Below are 14,556 nucleotides of genomic sequence, written 5' to 3'. Positions count from 1 at the left end.
AGGATGTTGAATGGGGTTTGGTTTGATGGAATTAACAGGATGTTGAATGGGGTTTGATGGAATTAAGAGGATGTTGAATGGGGTTTGGTTTGATGGAATTAACAGGATGTTGAATGGTGTTCGGTTTGATGGAATTAACAGGATGTTGAATGGGGTTTGGTTTGATGAAATTAACAGGATGTTGAATGGGGTTTGATGGAATTAACAGGATGTTGAATGGGGTTTGGTTTGATGGAATTAACAGGATGTTGAATGGGGTTTGGTTTGATGGAATTAACAGGATGTTGAATGGGGTTCGGTTTGATGGAATTAACAGGATGTTGAATGGGGTTTGGTTTGATGGAATTAACAGGATGTTGAATGGTGTTCGGTTTGATGGAATTAACAGGATGTTGAATGGGGTTTGGTTTGATGAAATTAACAGGATGTTGAATGGGGTTTGATGGAATTAACAGGATGTTGAATGGTGTTTGGTTTGTTGGAATTAACAGGATGTTGAATGGGGTTTGGTTTGATGGAATTAACAGGATGTTGAATGGGGTTTGGTTTGATGGAATTAACAGGATGTTGAATGGGGTTTGGTTTGATGAAATTAACAGGATGTTGAATGGGGTTCGGTTTGATGGAATTAACAGGATGTTGAATGGGGTTTGGTTTGTTGGAATTAACAGGATGTTGAATGGGGTTTGGTTTGATGGAATTAAGAGGATGTTGAATGGGGTTTGGTTTGATGGAATTAACAGGATGTTGAATGGGGTTTGATGGAATTAACAGGACTAGGGCATTGCCCGTACGTGGGTGCCCGTTCCGTGGCCAAAAAAAAAAAAAAACGCTACCCGTACGCTCTACCCCGCCCGTACGCCCGTAAACAAAAAAAGCAACGCTCTTCGCTTCCGCCCTTCGCTCTGACTGAATTGGGAGAAATAATGCGCATAAGAAATCGAATTACGTACCGTAATGGCGGTCAGCTCGTAACGCGCTCAGCTCCGCTCGTCTCACATCGGCCACGCCTACGCAACAGAGCGTTCTGTGATTGGCTGCCGGAAGATAAGTCGTCACTGTCCGGAAGTTCGCAAATCGCAGTTAGGATGAATCGTTTTAATTTAATCGCAGTTTGAATTCGTTTTAAAACATAGTTTAACGGCAACATAGTTGAAAAGCCTTGCCTTGCTGCAAACAGCTGCTGCAAACAACAACAACATGGAAGGCTGCACTGTCCGGAAGTTGGCATATCGCAGTTACGATTATTTTAGTGTTAATGGCCAATTATTCAATTAGCGCCAACGTATTTTGGCTGTTTGCAATTTAATCGCAAGGAAAAGTAGAAAGAGAAGAGGGAAAAAAAGAAAAGCCTTGCATTAACGCATTAACGCTTGCATTGCATTAACGGTTCGGCACACGTGATAGCTCGCTGCTCTCTGATTGGTTGAAGCGTTTTTTGGACATAGCTCGGTAGGTACTTGTCCGATTAATATGAAACCTTGAAAAGGCACATCCTCGGGTCCCCAGCAATATACCTGGCAAGTTTCAAGTATATCGGACCCGTGGTTGTCGAGAAACAGCGGTCACAGACACACAGACACACAGACAGACACACAGAGATTGCTGGAATTATAGATAGATGTTGAATGGGGTTTGGTTTGATGGAATTAACAGGATGTTGAATGGGGTTTGGTTTGATGGAATTAACAGGATGTTGAATGGTGTTCGGTTTGATGGAATTAACAGGATGTTGAATGGAGTTTGGTTTGATGGAATTAAGAGGATGTTGAATGGGGTTTGGTTTGATGGAATTAACAGGATGTTGAATGGGGTTTGGTTTGATGGAATTAACAGGATGTTGAATGGTGTTCGGTTTGATGGAATTAACAGGATGTTGAATGGGGTTTGGTTTGATGAAATTAACAGGATGTTGAATGGGGTTTGATGGAATTAACAGGATGTTGAATGGGGTTTGGTTTGATGGAATTAACAGGATGTTGAATGGAGTTTGGTTTGATGGAATTAAGAGGATGTTGAATGGGGTTTGGTTTGATGGAATTAACAGGATGTTGAATGGGGTTTGGTTTGATGGAATTAACAGGATGTTGAATGGGGTTTGGTTTGATGGAATTAACAGGATGTTGAATGGGGTTTGGTTTGACGGAATTAACAGGATGTTGAATGGGGTTTGGTTTGATGGAATTAACAGGATGTTGAATGGAGTTTGGTTTGATGGAATTAACAGGATGTTGAATGGGGTTTGGTTTGATGGAATGAAGAGGATGTTGAATGGGGTTTGGTTTGATGAAGTTAACAGGATGTTGAATGGGGTTTGGTTTGACGGAATTAACAGGATGTTGAATGGGGTTTGGTTTGATGGAATTAACAGGATGTTGAATAGGGTTTGGTTTGATGGAATTAACAGGATGTTGAATGGGGTTTGGTTTGATGGAATTAACAGGATGTTGAATGGGGTTTGGTTTGACGAAATTAACAGGATGTTGAATGGGGTTCGGTTTGATGGAATTAACAGGATGTTGAATGGGGTTTGGTTTGATGGAATTAACAGGATGTTGAATGGGGTTTGGTTTGATGGAATTAACAGGATGTTGAATGGGGTTCGGTTTGATGAAATTAACAGGATGTTGAATGGGGTTCGGTTTGATGAAATTAACAGGATGTTGAATGGGGTTTGGTTTGATGAAATTAACAGGATGTTGAATGGAGTTTGGTTTGATGGAATCAACAGGATGTTGAATGGGGTTTGGTTTGATGGAATTAACAGGATGTTGAATGGGGTTTGGTTTGACGGAATTAACAGGATGTTGAATGGGGTTTGGTTTGATGGAATTAACAGGATGTTGAATGGGGTTTGGTTTGATGGAATTAACAGGATGTTGAATGGGGTTTGGTTTGATGGAATTAACAGGATGTTGAATGGGGTTTGGTTTGATGGAATTAACAGGATGTTGAATGGGGTTTGGTTTGACGAAATTAACAGGATGTTGAATGGAGTTTGGTTTGACGGAATTAACAGGATGTGGAATGGGGTTTGGTTTGATGGAATTAACAGGATGTTGAATGGGGTTTGGTTTGACGGAATTAACAGGATGTTGAATGGGGTTTGGTTTGATGGAATTAACAGGATGTTGAATGGAGTTTGGTTTGACGGAATTAACAGGATGTTGAATGGAGTTTGGTTTGATGGAATTAACAGGATGTTGAATGGAGTTTGGTTTGATGGAATTAACAGGATGTTGAATGGAGTTTGGTTTGATGGAATTAACAGGATGTTGAATGGAGTTTGGTTTGACGGAATTAACAGGATGTTGAATGGAGTTTGGTTTGATGGAATTAACAGGATGTTGAATGGGGTTTGGTTTGATGGAATTAACAGGATGTTGAATGGGGTTTGGTTTGATGGAATTAACAGGATGTTGAATGGAGTTTGGTTTGATGGAATTAACAGGATGTTGAATGGAGTTTGGTTTGATGGAATTAACAGGATGTTGAATGGAGTTTGGTTTGATGGAATTAACAGGATGTTGAATGGAGTTTGGTTTGATGGAATTAACAGGATGTTGAATGGAGTTTGGTTTGACGGAATTAACAGGATGTTGAATGGAGTTTGGTTTGATGGAATTAACAGGATGTTGAATGGAGTTTGGTTTGACGGAATTAACAGGATGTTGAATGGAGTTTGGTTTGATGGAATTAACAGGATGTTGAATGGGGTTTGGTTTGATGGAATTAACAGGATGTTGAATGGGGTTTGGTTTGATGGAATTAACAGGATGTTGAATGGGGTTTGGTTTGATGGAATTAACAGGATGTTGAATGGGGTTTGGTTTGATGGAATTAACAGGATGTTGAATGGAGTTTGGTTTGATGGAATTAACAGGATGTTGAATGGAGTTTGGTTTGATGGAATTAACAGGATGTTGAATGGGGTTTGGTTTGATGGAATTAACAGGATGTTGAATGGGGTTTGGTTTGATGGAATTAACAGGATGTTGAATGGGGTTCGGTTTGACGGAATTAACAGGATGTTGAATGGAGTTTGGTTTGATGGAATTAACAGGATGTTGAATGGAGTTTGGTTTGATGGAATTAACAGGATGTTGAATGGGGTTTGGTTTGATGGAATTAACAGGATGTTGAATGGGGTTTGGTTTGACGAAATTAACAAGATGTTGAATGGGGTTTGGTTTGATGGAATTAACAGGATGTTGAATGGGGTTTGGTTTGACGAAATTAACAGGATGTTGAATGGGGTTTGGTTTGACGGAATTAACAGGATGTTGAATGGAGTTTGGTTTGATGGAATTAACAGGATGTTGAATGGGGTTTGGTTTGATGGAATTAACAGGATGTTGAATGGAGTTTGGTTTGATGGAATTAACAGGATGTTGAATGGGGTTTGGTTTGATGGAATTAACAGGATGTTGAATGGGGTTTGGTTTGATGGAATTAACAGGATGTTGAATGGGGTTTGGTTTGACGGAATTAACAGGATGTTGAATGGGGTTTGGTTTGACGAAATTAACAGGATGTTGAATGGGGTTTGGTTTGATGGAATTAACAGGATGTTGAATGGGGTTTGGTTTGATGGGATTAACAGGATGTTGAATGGGGTTTGGTTTGATGGAATTAACAGGATGTTGAATGGGGTTTGGTTTGATGGAATTAACAGGATGTTGAATGGTGTTCGGTTTGATGGAATTAACAGGATGTTGAATGGGGTTTGATTTGATGGAATTAACAGGATGTTGAATGGGGTTTGGTTTGATGGAATTAACAGGATGTTGAATGGGGTTTGGTTTGATGGAATTAACAGGATGTTGAATGGTGTTCGGTTTGATGGAATTAACAGGATGTTGAATGGGGTTTGGTTTGATGGAATTAACAGGATGTTGAATGGGGTTTGGTTTGATGGAATTAACAGGATGTTGAATGGGGTTTGGTTTGATGGAATTAACAGGATGTTGAATGGGGTTTGGTTTGATGGAATTAACAGGATGTTGAATGGGGTTTGGTTTGATGGAATTAACAGGATGTTGAATGGAGTTTGGTTTGATGGAATTAAGAGGATGTTGAATGGGGTTTGGTTTGATGGAATTAACAGGATGTTGAATGGGGTTTGGTTTGATGGAATTAACAGGATGTTGAATGGTGTTCGGTTTGATGGAATTAACAGGATGTTGAATGGGGTTTGGTTTGATGAAATTAACAGGATGTTGAATGGGGTTTGATGGAATTAACAGGATGTTGAATGGGGTTTGGTTTGATGGAATTAACAGGATGTTGAATGGGGTTTGGTTTGATGGAATTAACAGGATGTTGAATGGTGTTCGGTTTGATGGAATTAACAGGATGTTGAATGGAGTTTGGTTTGATGGAATTAAGAGGATGTTGAATGGGGTTTGGTTTGATGGAATTAACAGGATGTTGAATGGGGTTTGGTTTGATGGAATTAACAGGATGTTGAATGGTGTTCGGTTTGATGGAATTAACAGGATGTTGAATGGGGTTTGGTTTGATGAAATTAACAGGATGTTGAATGGGGTTTGATGGAATTAACAGGATGTTGAATGGGGTTTGGTTTGATGGAATTAACAGGATGTTGAATGGAGTTTGGTTTGATGGAATTAAGAGGATGTTGAATGGGGTTTGGTTTGATGGAATTAACAGGATGTTGAATGGGGTTTGGTTTGATGGAATTAACAGGATGTTGAATGGGGTTTGGTTTGATGGAATTAACAGGATGTTGAATGGGGTTTGGTTTGATGGAATTAACAGGATGTTGAATGGGGTTTGGTTTGATGGAATTAACAGGATGTTGAATGGGGTTTGGTTTGATGGAATTAACAGGATGTTGAATGGGGTTTGGTTTGATGGAATTAACAGGATGTTGAATGGGGTTTGGTTTGACGGAATTAACAGGATGTTGAATGGGGTTTGGTTTGATGGAATTAACAGGATGTTGAATGGAGTTTGGTTTGATGGAATTAACAGGATGTTGAATGGGGTTTGGTTTGATGGAATGAAGAGGATGTTGAATGGGGTTTGGTTTGATGAAGTTAACAGGATGTTGAATGGGGTTTGGTTTGACGGAATTAACAGGATGTTGAATGGGGTTTGGTTTGATGGAATTAACAGGATGTTGAATAGGGTTTGGTTTGATGGAATTAACAGGATGTTGAATGGGGTTTGGTTTGATGGAATTAACAGGATGTTGAATGGGGTTTGGTTTGACGAAATTAACAGGATGTTGAATGGGGTTCGGTTTGATGGAATTAACAGGATGTTGAATGGGGTTTGGTTTGATGGAATTAACAGGATGTTGAATGGGGTTTGGTTTGATGGAATTAACAGGATGTTGAATGGGGTTCGGTTTGATGAAATTAACAGGATGTTGAATGGGGTTCGGTTTGATGAAATTAACAGGATGTTGAATGGGGTTTGGTTTGATGAAATTAACAGGATGTTGAATGGGGTTTGGTTTGATGGAATTAACAGGATGTTGAATGGGGTTTGGTTTGATGGAATTAACAGGATGTTGAATGGGGTTCGGTTTGATGAAATTAACAGGATGTTGAATGGGGTTCGGTTTGATGGAATTAACAGGATGTTGAATGGGGTTTGGTTTGATGGAATTAACAGGATGTTGAATGGGGTTTGGTTTGATGGAATTAACAGGATGTTGAATGGGGTTTGGTTTGACAAAATTAACAGGATGTTGAATGGGGTTTGGTTTGATGGAATTAACAGGATGTTGAATGGGGTTTGGTTTGATGGAATTAACAGGATGTTGAATGGGGTTTGGTTTGATGGAATTAACAGGATGTTGAATGGGGTTTGGTTTGATGGAATTAACAGGATGTTGAATGGGGTTTGGTTTGATGGAATTAACAGGATGTTGAATGGGGTTTGGTTTGATGGAATTAACAGGATGTTGAATGGGGTTCGGTTTGATGAAATTAACAGGATGTTGAATGGGGTTTGGTTTGATGAAATTAACAGGATGTTGAATGGGGTTTGGTTTGATGGAATTAACAGGATGTTGAATGGGGTTTGGTTTGATGGAATTAACAGGATGTTGAATGGGGTTCGGTTTGATGAAATTAACAGGATGTTGAATGGGGTTCGGTTTGATGGAATTAACAGGATGTTGAATGGGGTTTGGTTTGATGGAATTAACAGGATGTTGAATGGGGTTTGGTTTGATGGAATTAACAGGATGTTGAATGGGGTTTGGTTTGATGGAATTAACAGGATGTTGAATGGGGTTTGGTTTGATGGAATTAACAGGATGTTGAATGGGGTTTGGTTTGATGGAATTAACAGGATGTTGAATGGGGTTCGGTTTGATGGAATTAACAGGATGTTGAATGGGGTTTGGTTTGATGGAATTAACAGGATGTTGAATGGGGTTTGATGAAATTAACAGGATGTTGAATGGGGTTTGGTTTGATGGAATTAACAGGATGTTGAATGGGGTTCGGTTTGACGGAATTAACAGAATGTTGAATGGAGTTTGGTTTGATGGAATCAACAGGATGTTGAATGGGGTTTGGTTTGATGGAATTAACAGGATGTTGAATGGGGTTTGGTTTGACGGAATTAACAGGATGTTGAATGGGGTTTGACGGAATTAACAGGATGTTGAATGGGGTTTGGTTTGATGGAATTAACAGGATGTTGAATGGGGTTTGGTTTGATGGAATTAACAGGATGTTGAATGGGGTTTGGTTTGACGAAATTAACAGGATGTTGAATGGGGTTTGGTTTGATGGAATTAACAGGATGTTGAATGGGGTTTGGTTTGACGGAATTAACAGGATGTTGAATGGGGTTTGGTTTGATGGAATTAACAGGATGTTGAATGGAGTTTGGTTTGACGGAATTAACAGGATGTTGAATGGAGTTTGGTTTGATGGAATTAACAGGATGTTGAATGGAGTTTGGTTTGATGGAATTAACAGGATGTTGAATGGAGTTTGGTTTGATGGAATTAACAGGATGTTGAATGGAGTTTGGTTTGACGGAATTAACAGGATGTTGAATGGAGTTTGGTTTGATGGAATTAACAGGATGTTGAATGGGGTTTGGTTTGATGGAATTAACAGGATGTTGAATGGGGTTTGGTTTGATGGAATTAACAGGATGTTGAATGGAGTTTGGTTTGATGGAATTAACAGGATGTTGAATGGAGTTTGGTTTGATGGAATTAACAGGATGTTGAATGGAGTTTGGTTTGATGGAATTAACAGGATGTTGAATGGAGTTTGGTTTGATGGAATTAACAGGATGTTGAATGGAGTTTGGTTTGACGGAATTAACAGGATGTTGAATGGAGTTTGGTTTGATGGAATTAACAGGATGTTGAATGGGGTTTGGTTTGATGGAATTAACAGGATGTTGAATGGAGTTTGGTTTGACGGAATTAACAGGATGTTGAATGGAGTTTGGTTTGATGGAATTAACAGGATGTTGAATGGGGTTTGGTTTGATGGAATTAACAGGATGTTGAATGGGGTTTGGTTTGATGGAATTAACAGGATGTTGAATGGGGTTTGGTTTGATGGAATTAACAGGATGTTGAATGGGGTTTGGTTTGATGGAATTAACAGGATGTTGAATGGAGTTTGGTTTGATGGAATTAACAGGATGTTGAATGGAGTTTGGTTTGATGGAATTAACAGGATGTTGAATGGGGTTTGGTTTGATGGAATTAACAGGATGTTGAATGGGGTTTGGTTTGATGGAATTAACAGGATGTTGAATGGGGTTCGGTTTGACGGAATTAACAGGATGTTGAATGGAGTTTGGTTTGATGGAATTAACAGGATGTTGAATGGAGTTTGGTTTGATGGAATTAACAGGATGTTGAATGGGGTTTGGTTTGATGGAATTAACAGGATGTTGAATGGGGTTTGGTTTGACGAAATTAACAAGATGTTGAATGGGGTTTGGTTTGATGGAATTAACAGGATGTTGAATGGGGTTTGGTTTGACGGAATTAACAGGATGTTGAATGGAGTTTGGTTTGATGGAATTAACAGGATGTTGAATGGGGTTTGGTTTGACGGAATTAACAGGATGTTGAATGGAGTTTGGTTTGATGGAATTAACAGGATGTTGAATGGGGTTTGGTTTGATGGAATTAACAGGATGTTGAATGGAGTTTGGTTTGATGGAATTAACAGGATGTTGAATGGGGTTTGGTTTGATGGAATTAACAGGATGTTGAATGGGGTTTGGTTTGATGGAATTAACAGGATGTTGAATGGGGTTTGGTTTGACGGAATTAACAGGATGTTGAATGGGGTTTGGTTTGACGAAATTAACAGGATGTTGAATGGGGTTTGGTTTGATGGAATTAACAGGATGTTGAATGGGGTTTGGTTTGATGGGATTAACAGGATGTTGAATGGGGTTTGGTTTGATGGAATTAACAGGATGTTGAATGGGGTTTGGTTTGATGGAATTAACAGGATGTTGAATGGTGTTCGGTTTGATGGAATTAACAGGATGTTGAATGGGGTTTGATTTGATGGAATTAACAGGATGTTGAATGGGGTTTGGTTTGATGGAATTAACAGGATGTTGAATGGGGTTTGGTTTGATGGAATTAACAGGATGTTGAATGGTGTTCGGTTTGATGGAATTAACAGGATGTTGAATGGGGTTTGGTTTGATGGAATTAACAGGATGTTGAATGGGGTTTGGTTTGATGGAATTAACAGGATGTTGAATGGGGTTTGGTTTGATGGAATTAACAGGATGTTGAATGGGGTTTGGTTTGATGGAATTAACAGGATGTTGAATGGGGTTTGGTTTGATGGAATTAACAGGATGTTGAATGGGGTTTGGTTTGACGAAATTAACAGGATGTTGAATGGGGTTTGGTTTGATGGAATTAACAGGATGTTTAATGGGGTTTGGTTTGATGGAATTAACAGGATGTTTAATGGGGTTTGGTTTGATGGAATTAACAGGATGTTGAATGGGGTTTGGTTTGACGGAATTAACAGGATGTTGAATGGGGTTTGGTTTGATGGAATTAACAGGATGTTGAATGGGGTTTGGTTTGATGGAATTAACAGGATGTTGAATGGGGTTTGCTTTGATGGAATTAACAGGATGTTGAATGGGGTTTGGTTTGATGGAATTAACAGGATGTTGAATGGGGTTTGGTTTGATGGAATTAACAGGATGTTTAATGGGGTTTGGTTTGATGAAATTAACAGGATGTTGAATGGGGTTTGGTTTGATGGAATTAACAGGATGTTGAATGGGGTTTGGTTTGACGGAATTAACAGGATGTTGAATGGGGTTTGGTTTGATGGAATTAACAGGATGTTGAATGGGGTTCGGTTTGATGGAATTAACAGGATGTTGAATGGGGTTTGGTTTGATGGAATTAACAGGATGTTGAATGGTGTTCGGTTTGATGGAATTAACAGGATGTTGAATGGGGTTTGATTTGATGGAATTAACAGGATGTTGAATGGGGTTTGGTTTGATGGAATTAACAGGATGTTGAATGGGGTTTGGTTTGATGGAATTAACAGGATGTTGAATGGTGTTCGGTTTGATGGAATTAACAGGATGTTGAATGGGGTTTGGTTTGATGGAATTAACAGGATGTTGAATGGGGTTTGGTTTGATGGAATTAACAGGATGTTGAATGGGGTTTGGTTTGATGGAATTAACAGGATGTTGAATGGGGTTTGGTTTGATGGAATTAACAGGATGTTGAATGGGGTTTGGTTTGATGGAATTAACAGGATGTTGAATGGGGTTTGGTTTGACGAAATTAACAGGATGTTGAATGGGGTTTGGTTTGATGGAATTAACAGGATGTTTAATGGGGTTTGGTTTGATGGAATTAACAGGATGTTTAATGGGGTTTGGTTTGATGGAATTAACAGGATGTTTGTTGAATGGAGTTTGGTTTGACGGAATTAACAGGATGTTGAATGGGGTTTGGTTTGATGGAATTAACAGGATGTTGAATGGGGTTTGGTTTGATGGAATTAACAGGATGTTGAATGGGGTTTGCTTTGATGGAATTAACAGGATGTTGAATGGGGTTTGCTTTGATGGAATTAACAGGATGTTGAATGGGGTTTGGTTTGATGGAATTAACAGGATGTTGAATGGGGTTTGGTTTGATGGAATTAACAGGATGTTTAATGGGGTTTGGTTTGATGAAATTAACAGGATGTTGAATGGGGTTTGGTTTGATGGAATTAACAGGATGTTGAATGGGGTTTGGTTTGACGGAATTAACAGGATGTTGAATGGGGTTTGGTTTGATGGAATTAACAGGATGTTGAATGGTGTTCGATTTGATGGAATTAACAGGATGTTGAATGGGGTTTGGTTTGATGGAATTAACAGGATGTTGAATGGGGTTTGGTTTGATGGAATTAACAGGATGTTGAATGGGGTTCGGTTTGATGGAATTAACAGGATGTTGAATGGGGTTTGGTTTGATGGAATTAACAGGATGTTGAATGGTGTTCGGTTTGATGGAATTAACAGGATGTTGAATGGGGTTTGGTTTGATGGAATTAACAGGATGTTGAATGGTGTTCGGTTTGATGGAATTAACAGGATGTTGAATGGGGTTTGGTTTGATGGAATTAACAGGATGTTGAATGGGGTTCGGTTTGATGGAATTAACAGGATGTTGAATGGTGTTCGGTTTGATGGAATTAACAGGATGTTGAATGGGGTTTGGTTTGTTGGAATTAACAGGATGTTGAATGGGGTTCGGTTTGATGGAATTAACAGGATGTTGAATGGTGTTCGGTTTGATGGAATTAACAGGATGTTGAATGGGGTTTGATGGGATTAACAGGATGTTGAATGGGGTTTGGTTTGATGGGATTAACAGGATGTTGAATGGGGTTTGGTTTGATGGAATTAACAGGATGTTGAATGGGGTTTGGTTTGATGGAATTAACAGGATGTTGAATGGTGTTCGGTTTGATGGAATTAACAGGATGTTGAATGGGGTTTGGTTTGATGGAATTAACAGGATGTTGAATGGGGTTTGGTTTGATAGAATTAACAGGATGTTGAATGGGGTTTGGTTTGTTGGAATTAACAGGATGTTGAATGGGGTTTGGTTTGATGGGATTAACAGGATGTTGAATGGGGTTTGGTTTGATGGAATTAACAGGATGTTGAATGGGGTTTGGTTTGATGGAATTAACAGGATGTTGAATGGGGTTTGGTTTGATGGAATTAACAGGATGTTGAATGGGGTTTGGTTTGATAGAATTAACAGGATGTTGAATGGGGTTTGGTTTGTTGGAATTAACAGGATGTTGAATGGGGTTTGGTTTGATGGGATTAACAGGATGTTGAATGGGGTTTGGTTTGATGGAATTAACAGGATGTTGAATGGGGTTTGGTTTGATGGAATTAACAGGATGTTGAATGGTGTTCGGTTTGATGGAATTAACAGGATGTTGAATGGGGTTTGGTTTGATGGAATTAACAGGATGTTGAATGGGGTTTGGTTTGATGGAATTAACAGGATGTTGAATGGGGTTTGGTTTGATGGAATTAACAGGATGTTGAATGGGGTTTGGTTTGATGGAATTAACAGGATGTTGAATGGGGTTTGGTTTGATGGAATTAACAGGATGTTGAATGGGGTTTGGTTTGATGGAATTAACAGGATGTTGAATGGGGTTTGGTTTGATGGAATTAACAGGATGTTGAATGGGGTTTGGTTTGACGGAATTAACAGGATGTTGAATGGGGTTTGGTTTGATAGAATTAACAGGATGTTGAATGGGGTTTGGTTTGATGGAATTAACAGGATGTTGAATGGGGTTTGGTTTGTTGGAATTAACAGGATGTTGAATGGGGTTTGGTTTGATGGAATTAACAGGATGTTGAATGGGGTTTGGTTTGATGGAATTAACAGGATGTTGAATGGGGTTTGGTTTGATGGAATTAACAGGATGTTGAATGGTGTTCGGTTTGATGGAATTAACAGGATGTTGAATGGGGTTTGGTTTGATGGAATTCACAGGATGTTGAATGGGGTTTGTTGAAATTAACAGGATGTTGAATGGGGTTTGGTTTGACGGAATTAACAGGATGTTGAATGGGGTTTGGTTTGATGGAATTAACAGGATGTTGAATGGGGTTTGGATGAAATTAACAGGATGTTAAATTGGTGGGAAGGGGCGAGAGGGTTGGATGAAATGAACGAGGCAGAATGTACCATTTTTACCGTATTTGGTTTGACACGGCAATGGTCAGAATCAAACTGCGGACTTCCCAGACCTAACATTTTAACCAGAATGCCACCAAGTCTGGTTTGTTTTAGAATCAAAATATGACAAAGAACACAAAAATACAATTGTTATCATCTTCTTTAACGGCCACAATTATTCCTACTTGGTGTTGACCGGAGGAAGCTAGGCCCAATTGTTTCATGAACTGGCTGGCGCGGCCTGACATGTGGCTGAGTAGTTGGGGCAGGAATTTGTAATTTGTACATGGTGCCGGCAATAGCTCGACTATTCTTCACGAAGGAAACCTTTGGATCTTGAACATCCACCGAATAATCCGGGCAGGTGGGACGCCCGTTTCATGTCAATATGATTGATGAATTGCCCTCCATGTGAAACAAGAAGATGATAGTTTATAGCTGGGTCAGGATTTGAACCCAGGCTGGACGAGGCGAGTGTGCATTCCTGTAGTACATCCTGCCAGCCCGAATCATTATCATCCTATTCCCCATAATGTACAATTACCTCTTGGACAGATTCGGATTAAGAATATGGTAACTGCAATTGGTTGTACGACCCAGAGGGAAACAAAGTATTTCGGACAAACCAGAGAAAAATCTCTTTTAGCATTGAATTGTGGTTCATTGAATCATCCCACATGGTTACGAATCAAGAACCGTGCTGCCATGACGAGCAATTGTATGAATAATTCATCAAATTGTGTAGTTTAATGCACTCACTTTTTGGTCAGTGATACACACTGAAGGCGTTCGGATTGTAAGACACATGATTACTCATAAATATTGTATTTTTAGCTATCGACAAAATATTCTGATGATGGAATGACAGATTTTTACACTGTTATGGGTTTTAAAAACAGAAAGCATAATATGAATCGAGCTTATGTGGTGGAGCTTAAGTGCCAGATAGAAGTTTTGGGTTCCAGAAGCTTACAAAAATAGGGGCAATACCCCTGGGCGCTCACCTGGTGGAATAAAGTAGTATCCTACACTGACTAAAGGTATTTTAATCAGTATCACTATATTTTAAACCAATTTCAATGGTTGCTTGGAGACAGGGCAGCATGTACTATCATACTAACGTAATCGTAAGACTTTAAACAAACAAACAAAAAAATACCTATTTTGGGGGGAAACCCCTCCCCCTCTCCCCTACCCCGTATACCTCCTCAGACCCCAATTTTTCTAATGTCTTGAACAAACATTGGTACATCACGGGTGATGAAGGTTGTGGTTAAGTTTCATAAAAATTGTGTGTGTAGTTTCTGAGAAGAAAGCAAATACCTATT

The 14,556-nt window shown here is 39.3% G+C and overlaps 1 protein-coding gene across 9 annotated transcripts in view; it reads left to right on the top strand.

The window, feature by feature from the left end:
• Window positions 1-14,556, top strand: part of NOS1AP (nitric oxide synthase 1 adaptor protein) — a 72,490-nt gene that overhangs the window by 54,181 nt on the left and 3,753 nt on the right. The window lies entirely within an intron of this gene.

The sequence above is a fragment of the Myxine glutinosa genome, chromosome 13, assembly GCF_964187855.1.
Source record: "Myxine glutinosa chromosome 13, kmMyxGlut1.1, whole genome shotgun sequence".
NCBI lineage: Eukaryota > Metazoa > Chordata > Myxini > Myxiniformes > Myxinidae > Myxine > Myxine glutinosa.
This window is presented reverse-complemented; position numbering and strand designations above follow the sequence as displayed.